This window comes from Maniola hyperantus, chromosome 3, assembly GCF_902806685.2.
Source record: "Maniola hyperantus chromosome 3, iAphHyp1.2, whole genome shotgun sequence".
Taxonomy (NCBI): Eukaryota; Metazoa; Arthropoda; class Insecta; order Lepidoptera; family Nymphalidae; genus Maniola; species Maniola hyperantus.
In genome coordinates, this window is record NC_048538.1 from 15,274,083 (window position 1) to 15,290,972 (window position 16,890).

A 16,890-nucleotide genomic window follows, 5' to 3' on the forward strand; every position below is an offset into this window, starting at 1 on the left:
ACTTCGTCCGCGTGAACTACACAAATTTCCAACCCCTATTTCACCCCCTTAGAGGTTGAATTTTCAAATATTTTAAAGTATGACGCTTATTTCTGTAACGCCGACAAGGATGTATGATCAAAGTTTCCCACCTACCGCACTCATATCGCAAGTTGGGAGATTAAACTCATAGATTATTTACCCATCTATCTCCGCATATCTAAATGGGAAGGTTAATTACAACTTTGTGTAAGGGAAGTGTAGCTATGGTAGCCTAGTTAGGTTAGGACGTCCGCCTTCTAATCGGAGGTCGGGGGTTCGACCTCTAACTTTTCGGAGTTATGTGCGTTTTAAGGAATTAAATATCACTTGCTTTAACTGTGAAGGGAAACATTGTGAGGAAACCTGCATGCCTGAGAGTTCGCCATAATGTTCTCAAAGTTGTGTGAAGTCTACCAATCCGCACATGGCCAGCGTGTTAGACTATGGTCAAACCCTTCTCACTCTGAGACGAGACCCGTGCTCTGTAGTGAGCCGGCGATGGGTTAATCATGTAAGGGAAGTCATACCTACATAATCTAGAATCGCATACAAAGATATATTCATCATCATTATCAACCCATTGCGAGCTCACTACTGAGGTTTTTTTATTTATTCAGATACAAGTTAGCCCTTGACTGCAATCTCACCTGGTGGTAAGTGATGGAAGTGGGCTAACCTGGAAGGGGTATGGCAGTTTTTACTAAACCCATTGCCCCTTTGGTTTCTACAAGGCATCGTACCGGAACGCTAAATCGCTTGGCGGCACGGCTTTTGCCGGTAGGGTGGTAACTAGCCAAGGGCAAAGCCTCTCACCAGACCAGACCAGAAATTTAGAAATCATAAAATTCCAAACCCCTGCCAGGAATCGAACCCGGGACCTCCCATTAATAAGACCACAGTGGTTACCATTGCGCCAGGGAGCTCATCAAAACAAGAGACCCATGCTCAAAATGGGAATAGGAACAGTCTGGCCATAGAATACCACGCTGGCCAAGTGCAGACTTCACACACCTTTGAGGATATCGTGGAAAACTCTCAGGCATGCAGGTTCCCTCGCCATGTTTTCCTTTACCATTCTTCATGAGTCATAGCATGTTTTTAAGGTTCCGTACCTCAAAAGGAAAAACGGAACCCTTATAGGATCACTTTGTTGTCTGTCTGTCTGTCTGTCTGTCTACTTGTCTGTCTGCCTGTCTGTCTGTCAAGATACCTACAGGGTACTTCCTGTTGACCTAGAATCATGAAATTTGGTAGATCTTATTGCTGACATTTGGGGAAAAATCTGAAAACCGTGAATTTAGGGTTAGATCACACAAAAAAAAATTGTGGTCATGAACTAATAATTAGGATTTTCAATTTTCAAAGTAAGATAACTATTTTTATGTATTTTTATGTATCATAGTTTTTGAATTATCCTGCAAAATGTCGAAAAAATACGACTGTAGTACGGAACCCTCATTGCGCGAGCCTGACTCGCACTTGGCCGGTTTTTATTTGTACATGAGCGTAATATGAAAGCCTGTGAATGCAGTACCTTAGCGGCCCGCGACCGCCCTACCCGCTTGATCGGTCAGTGACCGGTCCTCAGATGTCCCCGCGGCCGCACCGCACGTCGCAGCGAGCTTGTGACAGCTATGGTACAATTTGCAAGATTCTTAGGGGTGTGATCGACTGCTCTGAACTATACAACAAGCTCTGCTGCGTTTATGCACCCTCTAATTACAGCTATCTCCGCCACCGCTCCAAATTTTTCGTAAGTCCGTTTAGTCGCACGGTAGCGCGCTCCATCACCCATACCGCGCACTTTGGCTGCGCTCAACGCGCTGCTGAAGGAGTCCCCTCGCTGTGACATATTTGCTGACAAATGGGCTGACCTCATGGGTCAGATCTTGCACTTTTGTGAAAATTTATAATTTTGCTTTTTAAAATTTATAATTTTAACAATTTTTGTAAGTATGTTTATGTTAGTTTGTACTCGTAGTTTAATTAGTGTAATTGGCTTTATGGCCGTTCTAATTAAATAATAAATAATAATAATAATTTTTGTAAACTAATTTATTTTTATAACTCTAGCTTAGCTTTTACAGTTGTTTGAGTAAAAGTTCCTCTCCTCTTTATTGCTAAAACTTGATTATGCTCGTGACTTCGTCCGCGTGAACTACACAAATTTCCAACCCCTATTTCACCCCCTTAGAGGTTGAATTTTCAAATATCCTTTCTTAGCGGAAGCCTACGTAATATCTGCATGCCAAATTTCAGCCCGATCCGTCCAGCAGTTTGAGCTGTGCGTTGATAGATCAGTCAGTCAGTCAGTCACCTTTTCCTTTTATTATTTAGATAACTGATGCCCGCAACTTCGTCCGCGTGGATTTAGGTTTCTAAAATCCTGTGAGAACTCTTCGATTTTCCAGGATAAAACATAGCATAAATGTTCGACGTTCTTATCCGGGATACAAGCTACATATTGACGTACATAAGACGTGGCTAGTTACCACCCTACCGGCAAAGTCGTGCCGCCAAGCGATTTAGAGTTCCGGTACGATGCCGTGTAGAAACCAAAGGGTATGGGTTTACTAAAAACTGCCATACCCCTTCCAGGTTAGCCCGCTATCATCTTAGACTGCATCATCACTTACCACCAGGTGAGATTGCAGTCAAGGGCTAACTTGTATGTGAATAAAAAAAAAAAAAAAAAATTATCAGCTCGGTTCTAGATAGATTTCATTAAAATCGGTTGAACAGATGGGCCTCTAGGCCTCCCGAGGGAGGTCTTTGATTTTCCGGGATAAAAAGTTGCCGGATGTCAGTTCCTGGGAGCAGTATGTTTGTACCGAATTTCGTGAAAATCGGTTAAACGGATAAGCCAAAAAAGCTAGAAGGGGTTCAGACTTCAGACAGAGAATCGTGGTGGGAGAGACTTTGCTCTATCTAAATATATAAAAGAAAAAGGTGACTGACTGATCTATCGACGCACAGCTCAAACTACTGGACGGATCGGGCTGAAATTTAGCATTCAAATAGCGATTATGACGTAGACATCCGCTAAGAAAGGATTTTTGAAAATTCAACCCCTAAGGGATTAAATAGGGGTTTGAAATTTGTGTGGTCCACGCGGACGAAGTCGCGAGCATAAGCTAGTATAAAATAAATGATTCCCGTAAAAGATTACTGACTGACAAAAGATCAAACACAATGTACGCACGAGTAGCTCGCGTCGTATTTATAATTTTCCTATTTTAACGTTAATTAATACGCGCGGTAGTCGACACGTAACGATGGCTTAGCGTTAGAGACAAAGCCAATGCCTATCCCCTTAATTACAGGAATTGACAAGGGAGGAGAATAAAAGATATTCCACGTGTGACCTCACCCTTAAAGCCTAATTCGGACTACTTTAGTATTTTAGTAGAGTAGCGAGTAATTTAGTAACTAAATTGTGTGTCTGAATACCAAAAATTTTGTCGAGTAGTAGGAAATTATTTAGTCGAGTAGATCCATTTCACTCTATTTTCTCGGGCGATTAGCCCAATTAGTAAAGGAAATGTCGCTTACACACCAAATAATAAAAAAAAAGATTCTTACGAATTGAGAACCTCCTCCTTTTTTGAAGTCGGTTAAAAACTTTAAAAAGTCAAAGTCGAAGCCAAATAATTTATTCAGAATAGGCAACGTGTTACGCTTACTGATAGTCAAAATTGTTAATTTGTAAGATAATATTATAGTGGCGATAATTAATTAACTAAAGCTACGAGGGTTCCAAACGCGCCCAAGTCTGAAAAAAGCCCACAATAAACTAATATAATCACATTATATTTTTATAGAAATGATCTGTCCACAATTAAACCACAGCATTTTAATATTAGTACAAAACCGCACGCCACAGACTAACAAAGCGAGCCAGAAACGTCAAATTAACTCGACCATAACGACCGCCGGGTTTCGTGTGCAAAATTAATTCCAGATTTGGGCTAAATGACAAAATATATGTGCGTGTAAACCGGGCAATTTGTTTTGTTTTGTTTTGAACCCTTGACGGACGCTACACCTGTGTTTTATATGAAAATTTATCATAGAGTAGACAGATGAAAGATGCGCCTTTCTATGACTTTTTATCATTCACTTACCAATTTTGACGAAATTTGGTACTGAGATAGATTGCATATCGGAGACGAGCATATCCCAGAAAATCGAAGATTCCCCACATAATTTTTAAAATCCTATATCCAGTTTCGTAATTTATATTTCTCAATATTAGGTAGATAACAAGTAGAATTTAAAACGATCCCATAATATTATTTTTTTGTATTTTGATAGATATTCTGCTGAAACAATTCCTGTCAAATAAATTCTTTCCAAACAATTTTTTCACGATTTTAACTTATCTTGCTTACGATTTGGGTGCACAGAACACCTCAATTTTCAGTTTACTAAAACAAATGTACCTAATCACAATGTGGCTAATTCTGTTGTACACAAACTCTAAGTTAAACTAAAATGTCATGTCTAAATCTATTGCTATCCCTTTCTGTTGCTTGTGGGAAACGATAGCACTAGATTTAGACCCGTTGATTTAGTATAGTTTTGAGATAGTGTACAAGAGTGTGTATGAACTGCATAAATAATATTATGTTGATCTTTGACGCGCTATAAATTAACGGACACAACATCAGCAAGGGCGTGGTTGTATAATGCGTGGATTTATACTTCAATTATACAACCTTTAGTTAAAATGTACCTTCCTACACGAAGTTTCAATGTTTAGTCGGCGAGGAATATTTGTCAAGTATTTTTTTTTTTTTAATACAATAAAACTTAAAGCTAGCCTTATCTAATTACTATATAAATCATGACCGCGTGGAATGGTGCCAAGAATACTGGCTACATTTCCGCGCTGGACAGCCAGGCTGATCCGTTGCGCAAAAAATGAGCCAGCCCTTCTGTCACCAGATGAGGCTATTAATCGCGGTGAAATGTCACTGTCGTCAAGTATTAAAACATGTCTTGCTAGCGTATTTCTGAGACTCCGTGCGTATACACATTTGCCTAATGCTTTCGTCAAATTCCGGCGAATGCATTGCAATAAAATGCTCAAGAAATGAAATCAGTGCTTCAAATGTAGCCCGAAAAATATCAGCAAAAAAACTTATTTCAAATTATTCAAATTTTTAGACTTATTACTTAGGTGTTAAGTTTTATATTAGAATAAATATTTTTGCTGTCATTTAAAAAAAATGGAATACTTTAAATTTATTGTCAATGACAAGCAGTCTTAAATATAAATATTTTACAATCGTTATTACAAGTGTTAAGGTTTATATTAAACTGAAGTTGTTAATATTATAAACTTTTTTTACGTTTCGTATAAGAAACATAGATGTGTAATTATGTATGCGTACCGGGCCACTCGAGTGATGTCAATTCGATTGTGAGCCCTCGTATATACCTATTATATATTATAAGTCAATGGGCGAATATGTAAACGAAGGTCGTCAATTGCGTCAAGATCCTTTGATGTTTGTAAGAAACACGCAAAAGTGATCATGCTGGTCAGTGGTGGCTGCACACGGGAAATGTTTACTTACCTCCATCATTTTTCACCCAAGTAGCTCTGTATCGTAGACAGAATAATAGGTAGATTTAAGTACTGTGTAACCGCGTATGTTTCATGTCAATATAAAAGAAAAAGGTTAAAAAAAAAATGCCGTGTTAAGCTATACAAAGTCTCCGATAACCATGTCGGAGGATTGCCAGCGGAACATACAAAAAAAAAAAAAACCGCGTATGAGATAGCGATAGCACGACGTAACGATGAATAACACGACAATTATTACCATTGTTTAGTAGTCAATATTTGTATTAACCGATCAACAATATTTGTATTAAACGTTTTTTATGTGAAAACAAGTAAATAACTCATGAGAAATACAATTACGCCGCGAATTCTCAAAGTTTGTTTTGCAACTTCTTGTAGGTATGTATTCTTGAAAAAAACCAGTTACACGATAAGGGACAAAAAATAGGTTAGCTGCGTCTCTGTTTATCACATTAGTGATTTATCTGTGCTCTCTTTTTAGTGCGAATGAGAAAGCAAACGTTCCTGCATCTACCTTTATTACTCTATCTACGCTCTGTATTTAAAAGTTTGGCGATTGCATTGGCCGAAATCATTGGGCTAATAATACCTATGTAGATACCTACTGGGCTCTTAAGATTTTGTAATTTTACAAAATCCTCGCTCCCCATTTTGTTGGTCACGCCCATTTACCTCTTAATTACGTCTGGCAAACATTTCACTAATGCTTCGATAGCTGATCGAAATAACTCTATATGTGACAAAATCATTCAACAATAATTATTATTATTATGGTAGGTACCTATCATCACTATCCATATTTTGAAATGCCAAATTGTGTTTTTGTTCAACAGAGCAACGGATTCACGTGATTTTTTGCATCAAGTAGCTAAAGACCTGGAGAGTGGTATAGGCTACTTTATAGTGCGGAAAAATCAAAGAGTTGCTAACGAGTTTTTCAGAGCCCTAAATCCAAGTGGAGGCCTTAACCCTTCTTCCTCTCTTTCCCGATCGATGGGTTGAAATGATGGTGATGTTTCCAAACTTTTACAAACCAATGATAAAATCTAGAGACTTTTGTTTACGACCGAACTGCAGGCAGCAGCAGCAGGCGACATGTCACCGCGACACTACTGGCTTCTACGTAGGTATTTCTATGAAATACCTACGTGGCTAACGGCACGTTCGTTTGGAAGGTATTTCGTACAAATAGATACATAGAGCTGCTATAACCTGCGATAGCCAAGTGGTTAGGACGTCCGCCTTCCAATCGGAGGTCGGGGGTTCAATCCCGGGCACGCACCTCTAACTTTTCGGAGTTATGTGCATTTTAATTAATTAAATATCACTTGCTTTAACGGTGAAGGAAAACATCGTGAGGAAACCTGCATGCCTGAGAGTTCTCCATAATGTTCTCAAAGGTGTGTGAAGTCTACCAATCCGCACATGGCCAGCGTGGTAGAGTATAGCCAAACCCTTCTCACTCTGAGAGGAGACCCGTGCTCTGTAGTGAGCCGGCGATGGGTTGATCATGATGATGATGATGAAATACATAGAAACTACTAGTGTCGCGGTGACACGTCGTATCACACGATTATCTTCAAACTGGAATTGATATTCTGATAAGCGGTACTCGGTTTTGAAATAATTGTCAGCTACACCCCTCTGTTGTTGCACAGTCAACTGCGGCACCCTGCATTACTCTAAACAAACTTCCGAATGTTTTGATTTCAAATGATGGGACATGTCTAATATTTTGGTGAAACCCCTTTAATTACCAACTTATTCACGTTTAGAAAAGCAATTTTAAGCTTTAACATCTTGTTATTAAGGCCTAAAGAAATGCAAAGTGTACGTTGTATGGTAAAATATGCCATTAAAGGTATTTCGGAGTTGTTTAAATTGTAAAGTTCTTTGACGTCGCGTCGAGAGGAAATGTAAATGGAAATGTTTATTAATTATTTCTTCATTTTAATTATAATTGATATGTTTTTCCATTACTGTATAAAGACTAAAGAGTTTAGGGAGAATGTATCATTAAAAGTTCCTAAAACAACACACACAGTTACAAAAATAAAATAATAAAATAATTGATGAACCATTTTGTCATTTTCCTGGATGGCCATTTTGCGTATAATTTGTATACTTATCTGTCACTAGTTGATGCCCGTGACTTGGTCCGGGTGGAATTAGGTTTTTTAAAAATCCCATGGAAACTTGATTTCCCGGGATAAAAAGTAGCGTATGCCACTCTCAAGGTCTTTATCTATACCTACCCATGCAAAAAATTAAAAATTACGTCAATCTGTTGAAGCAAATCGCTTTTTGCAATAAACCCTAGACGTGTTAGTGCAAAAGTGATGAACATCGATCTTTAGAAGGAGACAGCAGATTTGTAGAGCACTGTCGGTTTTAAACGACCGACAAAGCGTCATATGGGTATGAGTGAGAGAGACAACGCTCTACAAAGATGAAATGTCATTCTAAAGGCCGATATTCATCACTTTCGGCCGCGCACTGTAAGTTCATCGTCATTGTCTTGTTTCTAAGTTTTTATGTAGTATAACTCAATTAAGTAGTCTACTTACCCAAGAAAATAATAAGATAAAGCGGCGCAAAGCAAAATAAGTTGAGGATCAACATGAAAAAAGCAAAACTTAGTTTGTCAACAGCATAATACTTTCGCATGCATTTTAATTCAAGACAATGCACCAATTTGCATGGTGTTTGCATGCGCTGCACGCCAGACAGCGCGGCTTTGTCGGCTTGTTTGTTTGCATATTTAATACTATTTAGTAATGCCACTTACTTTCTTCTGCAGAACATCCAGCGATCATCCAGTTTCGTTCGAACGTACCTAAACTACATTTTTTAGTCTTCAATAAAAAGACGTATAGGTTTATAGTGTTACTGTTAGTGCGAGTGCTGTCGGCGGTACATTTGTTTGGGACTACGTCATGAAATGTTATCGATTGAATAGCGCCATCTAGTTGCATCTGTGGCAACCGCCACAAATCCATGCGTTATTATTTCAAGCGTCACATAAATTACCTATTAGCACTTTGCCCTATAGCTGTGAGCTATAAGCTGTGATAGCCTAGTGGTTAGGGCGTGCACCTTCTAATCGGAGGTCGGGGTTCGATCCCGGGCACGCACCTCTAACTTTTCGGAGTTATGTGCGTTTTAATTAATTAAATATCATTTGCTTTAACGGTGAAGGAAAACGTCGTGAGGAAACCTGCATGCCTGAGAGTTCTCCATAATGTTCTCAAAGGTATGTGAAGTCTACCAATCCGCACATGGCCAGCGTGGTAGACTATGGCCAACGCTCTGTAGTGAGCCGGTGATGGGTTGATCATGATGATGATGATGATGACTTTGCCCTATCTCATAAACGTGGATTCCCTCACATAAAACAACCTTCTCTGACGTATGTCCGGTAAGGAGCAATAATCACTTTGAGAAATGCCCACCATTACTATCCGGAAGTGAATATCGGGGGCCGAATATGGAATATCGTATATTACAACTATTATTTATATCATACATATACTATACAAGCAACATATTATTATTGCGGTGTGTAATAAATGATAAAGGGACTTTTAGAAGTGCTTTATCTAAAACTAGCTGATGCCCACGACTTTGTCCACGTGGAATTAGGTTTTTGAAAATCCCGTGCGAACTTTTTGATTTTCCGTGATAAAAAGTAGCCTATGTCACTCTCCAAGTCTTTATGCCAAAAACCCATGCAAAAAATCACGTCAATCCGTTGCACCGTTGCAACGTGATTGACGGACAAACCAACAAACAAACACACTTTCCCATTTATAATAAGGGTACCTACTGATTTCAGAATTTTTAGAAATTCCGCCATACAAAGCGTTTCAAAAATTCCATTCCAGCTGAAGCCAGGACCGGGTCGACTAGTAGTTTTAAAACAAATCTCGCCACCCAAAAAGTAGTTTTTAAATAAGTTTCGTAGAACGGCCGCGCGGCAGGTGCGTCCACACGCTCACTTTATTGTTCTCCACCGCTTCAGGCTTTGATGTCACGAATAAGTGCTGAATTTTATTGTCCGTGGTTACTTACAACACATAGGATGTTGGGATAGCGGGCTGTCGGCTTGTTAGGAAATATTTTAGATAGGTGACGTAATCAGTCCTTTTCTATTTACTTTTTCATGATGACAACACCATCGTAGAGTGCTTGAAGCCGAGGCGCAACGTCTTTCTGAACAACAAGACAAATTAAGCTTTATTTTTTTTGTTTACCTTTATTTATCCATTGTTGGACATAGGCCTCATGTTCATGCCTCTTGTTGGTGTTGTGCAAGCCTCTTCCAAGATTTGGTGTCACCAAGCTTGCGGGAAAACCTTGGAACGTTGTTGGCACCATGTTGGTGATGTCGTCGGACCAACGGGATGGTTGTCTTCCAACGTATTTTCTTCGGTACGTGGCTTTATTTGCTTTTGCATAAATGCGGCAGCATGCAAAAAGACTGTTTTTAGGTTAGGATATTCAAGTTGGTAGAGACCCTCAGCGCATGTTCCAAATATGAGTAAGTAAGGGTTTACAGGGTAAAAAACTTAAGCAAAAACTTAGCTTTGTTATACTATCTAAACACTATCCAATACCAATAACCCAATCCAATAATAATGCCCCCCCCCCCCCCCCCCCCTTGTAATTATATTTAATATGTCGTCCGTATATCAAATAGCTCATTAGGCGTGCGTGGAACAATTACAAGGCGAGAGATGGAAACTGAAGATTCAAGATTACAAAGGAGAGACACTTCTTTGTCTTACGCACGTGCCCTTTTTTAACGCTCCGATTTGAAAACAGCAAGAAGGCGCGTTTTCTTTCATTAAGTAACTAAAATTTCCGACCGACTGCACCAGAAAAAGAGCAATCCAATTAATGCATGGATAAGGAGCTGGAGATAATACCTGGCATAAGTTACCTGGAAAGTGAAAAAAATATTCCATTGGATAACTTAAAAACACGTGGATGAAGTCAACTACCGTTAAAAAGCTGACCAACTTCAACACAAGAAGGTGTAGGGGTTTCTTATTCTACTATAAGCTAGCCCTTGACAAAGATCTGACCCGTGGTAAGTGATAATGGATTCTAAGATGGAAGCGGGCTAACTTGGAAGTGGAACAAGCAATTTACTTAATTATACACATAGCCCATTAACTACGTGGCATCGTACTGGAACGCTAAATCGCTTCGTAGCACGGTAAGGGGATAACTAGCTATGGCTAAAGCCTCCCACCAGACCAGACCACTTATTAGATATTTTATAGACTTAGAAATTAAAATTGTCAAGTTGCCCTTGCCAAAAATAGAACCTGCGAACTCCCACTTAAAAGACTACAGCGCTCACCACTGTGCGAGGGAGGTCTTTCAAGTATTTGAAGTCGGGTTTTTAAAAATAAATTTTATAACTCAGTTTAACTTTATTGTAAAAATATTAATATTGGACATGGGCAAAAAACGTGGCGTTTATTTCAGCAAGTGCGTACAAAGGAAGGCCCAAGCGCATAAAGATCTTGTCTCCTACAGGGACGGGTCATCTCGCTTACTAATTGAATCTCCCAAGTTTGATTAGGAAGGGATGTTAACGGTTATTACTACGTTTGATTGCTTTAGTCAAATTGTTGCCGTACTAATGACCGAGTCAAATTAGGTATCACTGCTAACTGTGAAAATTTGACTAACTTCACTATTTTTAACGAAATGATAACTCTTTTTAACGAAATGAGGAGATCTGTAGAAAAACCAAAATAACCGACATGCTCAACGGGTTGCGTAACTGAAATGGCAATTGAGTTGCGGAACCCTAAAAAGTAAAATACCTACTAGCTATACAACATCAGCATACCTGACTGAGGAAGAATTCAGAAAAAATCAAGATTTGCTTCACTAGTTGCAATTTTATAATAACTATTAGAGATGGTCTCATAACATAGCGCAAGAAAGTAAAATAATCACCAACGGTTATAGCGGTAAACATAAACTTAAACGCGAAACATATTCAATTAAACTGACACAGGTGTGACATTGCTGCAATCAAAACAAATCAGATAAATATTTAGGTGAGGAGAGACAATCTGGACATCGTCCAACTGCACTATTTCTAAACCTGCAAACAAAAACACACCTTACTCAACTAGCTTAAGATGTAAACTTGGTTGAAAGCACCAATGATCCTTCTTCTCATTTTTAAATCAGAACTTAACAATTTAAAATATCTCTTATGGTTTCAATTATAAAGCACAGATTACGTTACGAGATGTACATGTACTTATGTCAGTAAAATAACTTGCATAGTACGGTCTACTCATTTCAAGCTGCGAATAACGATCTGAATTAAATCTAATGATTTTTAGATTAAAGTTCAAATCACACTAACGTAGATGCTTGTCAGTTAAGTCAGTAAGATAGTAAAGGCAAAAGTAAAGAGAGCCGCAAAACATCCGGCTCGAAGGACCATCTAATCGCATTCGTCACGCAGATTCCTGCGCACGCGCCGCCTTTGACGCATACCGCGGGTAATTAGAGAGAGAGATTGATTCATTTGCACTGGTATTTGCTACGGATATTTGCGATATCAAAGGGTAATAATATCCGTGTTATTATGGTGCCGTCTTCCTTGTTCATGGCACTGAGAGAGTCTTTTAAAAGGCTATAAATGTATCTTTAAGGCGTTGAATGATCATATTACAGGAAAAGGTGACTGACAGTCTGATCTATCAACGCACAAGCTCAAACTACTGGACAATAACGAATCGGGCTGAAATTTGGCATACAGATAGCTTATGACATAGGCATCCGCTAAGAAAAGTTTTTGAAAATTTAACCCTAAGGAGTTAAATAGGGGTTAGAAATTTGTGCATTCCACACTGACGAAGTCGCGGGTATAAGCTAGTAGACTGAAATGAATATTATTTGCTTGCAAACGAAAGTTGGAAGTTATGACGACCTTCCTGGCGCAGTAGTAAGCACTGTGGTCTTATTAGTGGGAGGTCTCGGGTTCGATTCCTGGCAGAGGTTTGGAATTTTAAAATTTCTGGTCTGGTCTGATGGGAGGCTTTGGCCGTGGCTAGTTACCACCCTACCGGCAAAGCCGTGCCATCAAGCGATTAAGCGTTCCGGTACAGTGCCCTATAGAAACATAGATTTAATAAAAACTGCCATACCCCTTCCAGATTAGTCCGCTTCTATCTTAGACTGTATCATCATTTACCAACAGGTGAAATTGCAGTGAAGGGCTAACTTGTATCTGAATTTGAAAAAAAAGCATGCCATATTCTAGCAGTCATCATCATCATCAACTAATAGACGTTCACTGCTGGACATAGGTCTCTTGTAGGGACTTCCACATGCCACGGTCTTGCGCCGCCTGAATCCAGCGGCACCCTGCGACTCGTCTGATGTCGTCCGTCCACCTAGTGGGGGGTCTTTCAATGTTGCGTTATCCGGTGCGAGGTCGCCATTAAAGCACCCCATGGGACCCCAATGTCTTTCGGTTGTACGAACTATGTGCCCTGCCCATTGCCACTTCAGCTTCGCAACCCGTTGAGCTATTCTAGCAGTATAGGTACGTATTGTAAACGAGGAAGCGAATGAAATTTTTAACATCTAAACGAAAGCAAAATGAGTCGGGAATTAAACCGTTTAGGATCTGTTAATGAGCTGGATCGCATCGAACATACTGGTCGTCCATTTTTCGCATTCCCACTCCACATTTTCTTATTGAAGGACAAAGTGCGTCTAGACGGAGGTAGATCAGAATCTTAATTAGTTCGAGAACACCTTAAGTAATTATGTTGGGTATAAACACTTGGACAATGAATTACGTAACTGCTGCGTTGGGACTTTAGAAAAGTAAATTTAACCTAAGATTTTTTCCTGTACTGTTTTTTGTACAGTTAAGATAGGAGATTTATTTGCCCGTGAATTCGTCCGCGTGGATTTATGTTTTTAAAATCCCATGTGAATTTTTTGATTTTCAGAAATAAAAAGTAGCCAATGTCAATCTTCGGTATTCAAGCTATATCTGCACCAAATTTCATAAAAATTGGTAAAACAGATGCGCCTTTAAGAATCTCGTGGGAACGCACTCATTACCCGGGATCCTATCCATCCGAGATGCAAGTACAAAACTTCATCAAAATTGGTTAAAAAGATGGACTGTGAAAAGTTAGCAGACCTAACCTATACAGCCAAAAACTACAAATAAAATTTACAAACCGATAGAGCACCATAGTCTCCACTCTCCGGGGAACCAAGGACCCAACCAAAGTTTATGCTCCTTGGTTTCTCGAGACCCAGTTACCCATTTCTTAATCCAGCTTAGTATTTTGGCCAAACAGGACGCTGCCTCAGCTTGATGCGGCAGTCAGCCAACTGCTGCAAGCTGCAAGTCAGTAAACCAACTGGTTTTAAGGCATGACCTCTAGTGGTATCACGTCTTTCAATACACCAGTTTTTTCGGTTTTAGAGTAATAATTATTATAAAGGAGCGTAGTTACAGACAGAGGCTAGCACGTAGGTATATACCTACTCGTAGTTGTTGAACCGTCCGTCACGAAGTATTTGCTTGGACCCTCAGGCGCAAACGTCTCGACAAACAGCACTCTGTCCTCAGCAGACCGCCGCAGACGGCAGACTATTTGAGTTTTGTTGGCTGTCCAGACCAAACTAAACTGTTAAGATTGAGAGAACTATGTAGAGTATAAATTACATACAAAATACTCATAGATAAACGTTATTTATCCAATGATGTACATGTTATGTAAAACAGAAGTAGATAATATGTTACATAACGTATCTAAAGAGAAGACTTAAAGCTAGGAAACTTGGTTCACATTTATTTTGCAGAGCGCTATCTCTTCTACTAACCATTTACGCCATGTATTATGAGCGTAACTGTCATGTCCATGGTATAATGTGGTGGTCTAAAGGTGCCAACATTCACTTGTAATATTATAACAGACCAGATTCGAGCGTTAGTTCGAGTATCATCCTCAGGAAATTTAGACCTTACAATGCACAATAATTGCAAAGTATTGTAACGAATTTATGATAAAATAAAAACATTGTGTAAGGTCTACATTTCCTGAGGATGCTCCGGTGTCAGAGCGAAAAGTGTGTCAAGTGTGTTTTGAGGATTTGTGTTGCGTGGTGGTTGGTGGTTTGTATAAAAAACAAAATGTTTTCTTTATTTTTCAGAAAGGAAAATTCGACTCCAAATCCGTGTTCGGCTAATAACCGGAAGACGTAGACAAAACAATGAAAACGTTTCCAATCAATTTCACGCCGCAGCCAACTCTCATCGGGGTTTGATGAGCCAAGCGAGGGCGGAAGATAAAAAAACATTTCATCCTGCTTCATTTTTTCGAATTCCGCTTTATTCTCGGTTCGTCCATATGCTTTAGTTCTAAATTAAAACAAAGTGTTACTAATCATTTCAATAAAAATCTTAAAGAATGATCTCGCAATTTACCCAAAATCACGACTCGGTGTAATTGTCTATTTATTTAAAAAATAAGTGTCATAGTAAGTATTAAAAATTATGTAATAACTGCATTTGGTCAGAAAATTGTATAAACCACCTTTTTACCTACTATTGCTGAAAAAATGAACATTTTCCTAAATCTCAACGTGATCAATTCTATAAAAACGTTTGCAAAAATCATACTTGCTTGTAAATAGAATTAAAAAAGACCAAAGAAATAAGAAAAATTACAGAAAGTTTAGATTTAGATTTACGAATTTTAAAAACGCACTGAATTGAAAACCTCCTCCATTTTTGGAATTGATCAAAAACCTCGGCTAATTCGGCTAATCGGCAAACGTAATCGTACCTATAAGCTACAATGAAAACGCATCCAATCAATTTTGCGCCATAGCCATCTCCCATCGGGTTTGATCAGCCAGACGAGTTGGCAGATAAAAACAATTCGCCATGTTTTAATTTTTTTATTGTTGCGGCTTATTTTCGATTCAACACTCTCCGTTGGAAACGTTACACTACAAATAAATATAAACTTTTCGTAGCCAATTTTTTTGGGAGTATCGTATGAAAAAATTTAAAATTTATTACGCTGTGTTGTGTATTTTTTATCAATGCCTATTTAATATTTTTGACAGAATTATTCATTTACCTATTTATTTTTGGCAATAATCGATTAAACGTATGTTTGGTAGGACGATATTCTTTGATTTCCTACGCCAAGAGACGTAGGTATATATACGAACCTCTCCCTTAGTCCCAGAGAGAGGTATTAATTAATAGAAGCCTAATATTGACAAGTACAAAACGTTTAACGTCATATGGTAGAGGTCTGTGTTAATGGAAATGTGCCAAGTAGGTACCTATTCAGTAAATAACCAAGAAATAACCTCAACTCATAGTAGTAATCTATCTATACTAGTTTCCTAGTGCAGAGGGTAGAAAACTCGTTTCTTGTGTCTAAATTCAAAATTCAAAATTCAAAATAAATTATTCTTATTCTTAATTTTATTCTTATACAGACAGTGCTTAATAAACTTCAGGCTTTACTTCTAACTATTAGTTTCTAGAGAATAATAAATAATAATAATAAATTCTATCCCTTCTTCTTTCTTTTACAGGTAGGTCTATCTAGCAAGTCGGTAAACAAGGCACCGAGTAATTGTTTCAATTTGAAAGGAAATATTAAACAATGGGGCAAGGATTATACCCCCCTCCCCCTTCCCTCTTTCCCTACCCCTAAGTACTCCCCGATTTCGGTAAACAAAGAATCAATCAAGCTCTCATACTTTGAAATATCTCCCGTGGAAAATCCTATACCTAATGCAAACAATTTTAATACAGATACTCCATCCCTTTCAAATCTTAGGATTAATAAATTGCTAAGGAAAATTAGTTGTATCCTGCTGAGTTTGATATTATAACAAGGGATTTTTCTGACTGATCTATCAACGCACAACTCAAACCACTGGAGGGATTGGGCTAGCAGATAGTTATTATGACGTAGACATTCGCTAAATATTGAAAAGAATTTTAAAAATTCAACCGCAGGGACTAACCGCGGGTTTGGTGTAGTCCACACGGATGAAGTCGCGGGCATAAAAATCACTACCCATATTATAAATGCGGAAGTGTGTTTGTTTGGCTTGCCCTTCAATGACGTCGAAATGGAGCAACGGTACGACGTGTTCTTTTTCTTGGGTATAGCTGTTAAAAGGAGAGTGGAATAGGCTACTTTTTATCCCGGAAAAATAAAAGAATTCCCACGGGATTT

At 38.7% G+C, this 16,890-nt stretch overlaps 1 protein-coding gene across 4 annotated transcripts in view; it reads right to left on the minus strand.

Moving 5' to 3' along the window:
* Window positions 1-16,890, minus strand: part of LOC117996763 (uncharacterized) — a 441,299-nt gene that overhangs the window by 287,375 nt on the left and 137,034 nt on the right. The window lies entirely within an intron of this gene.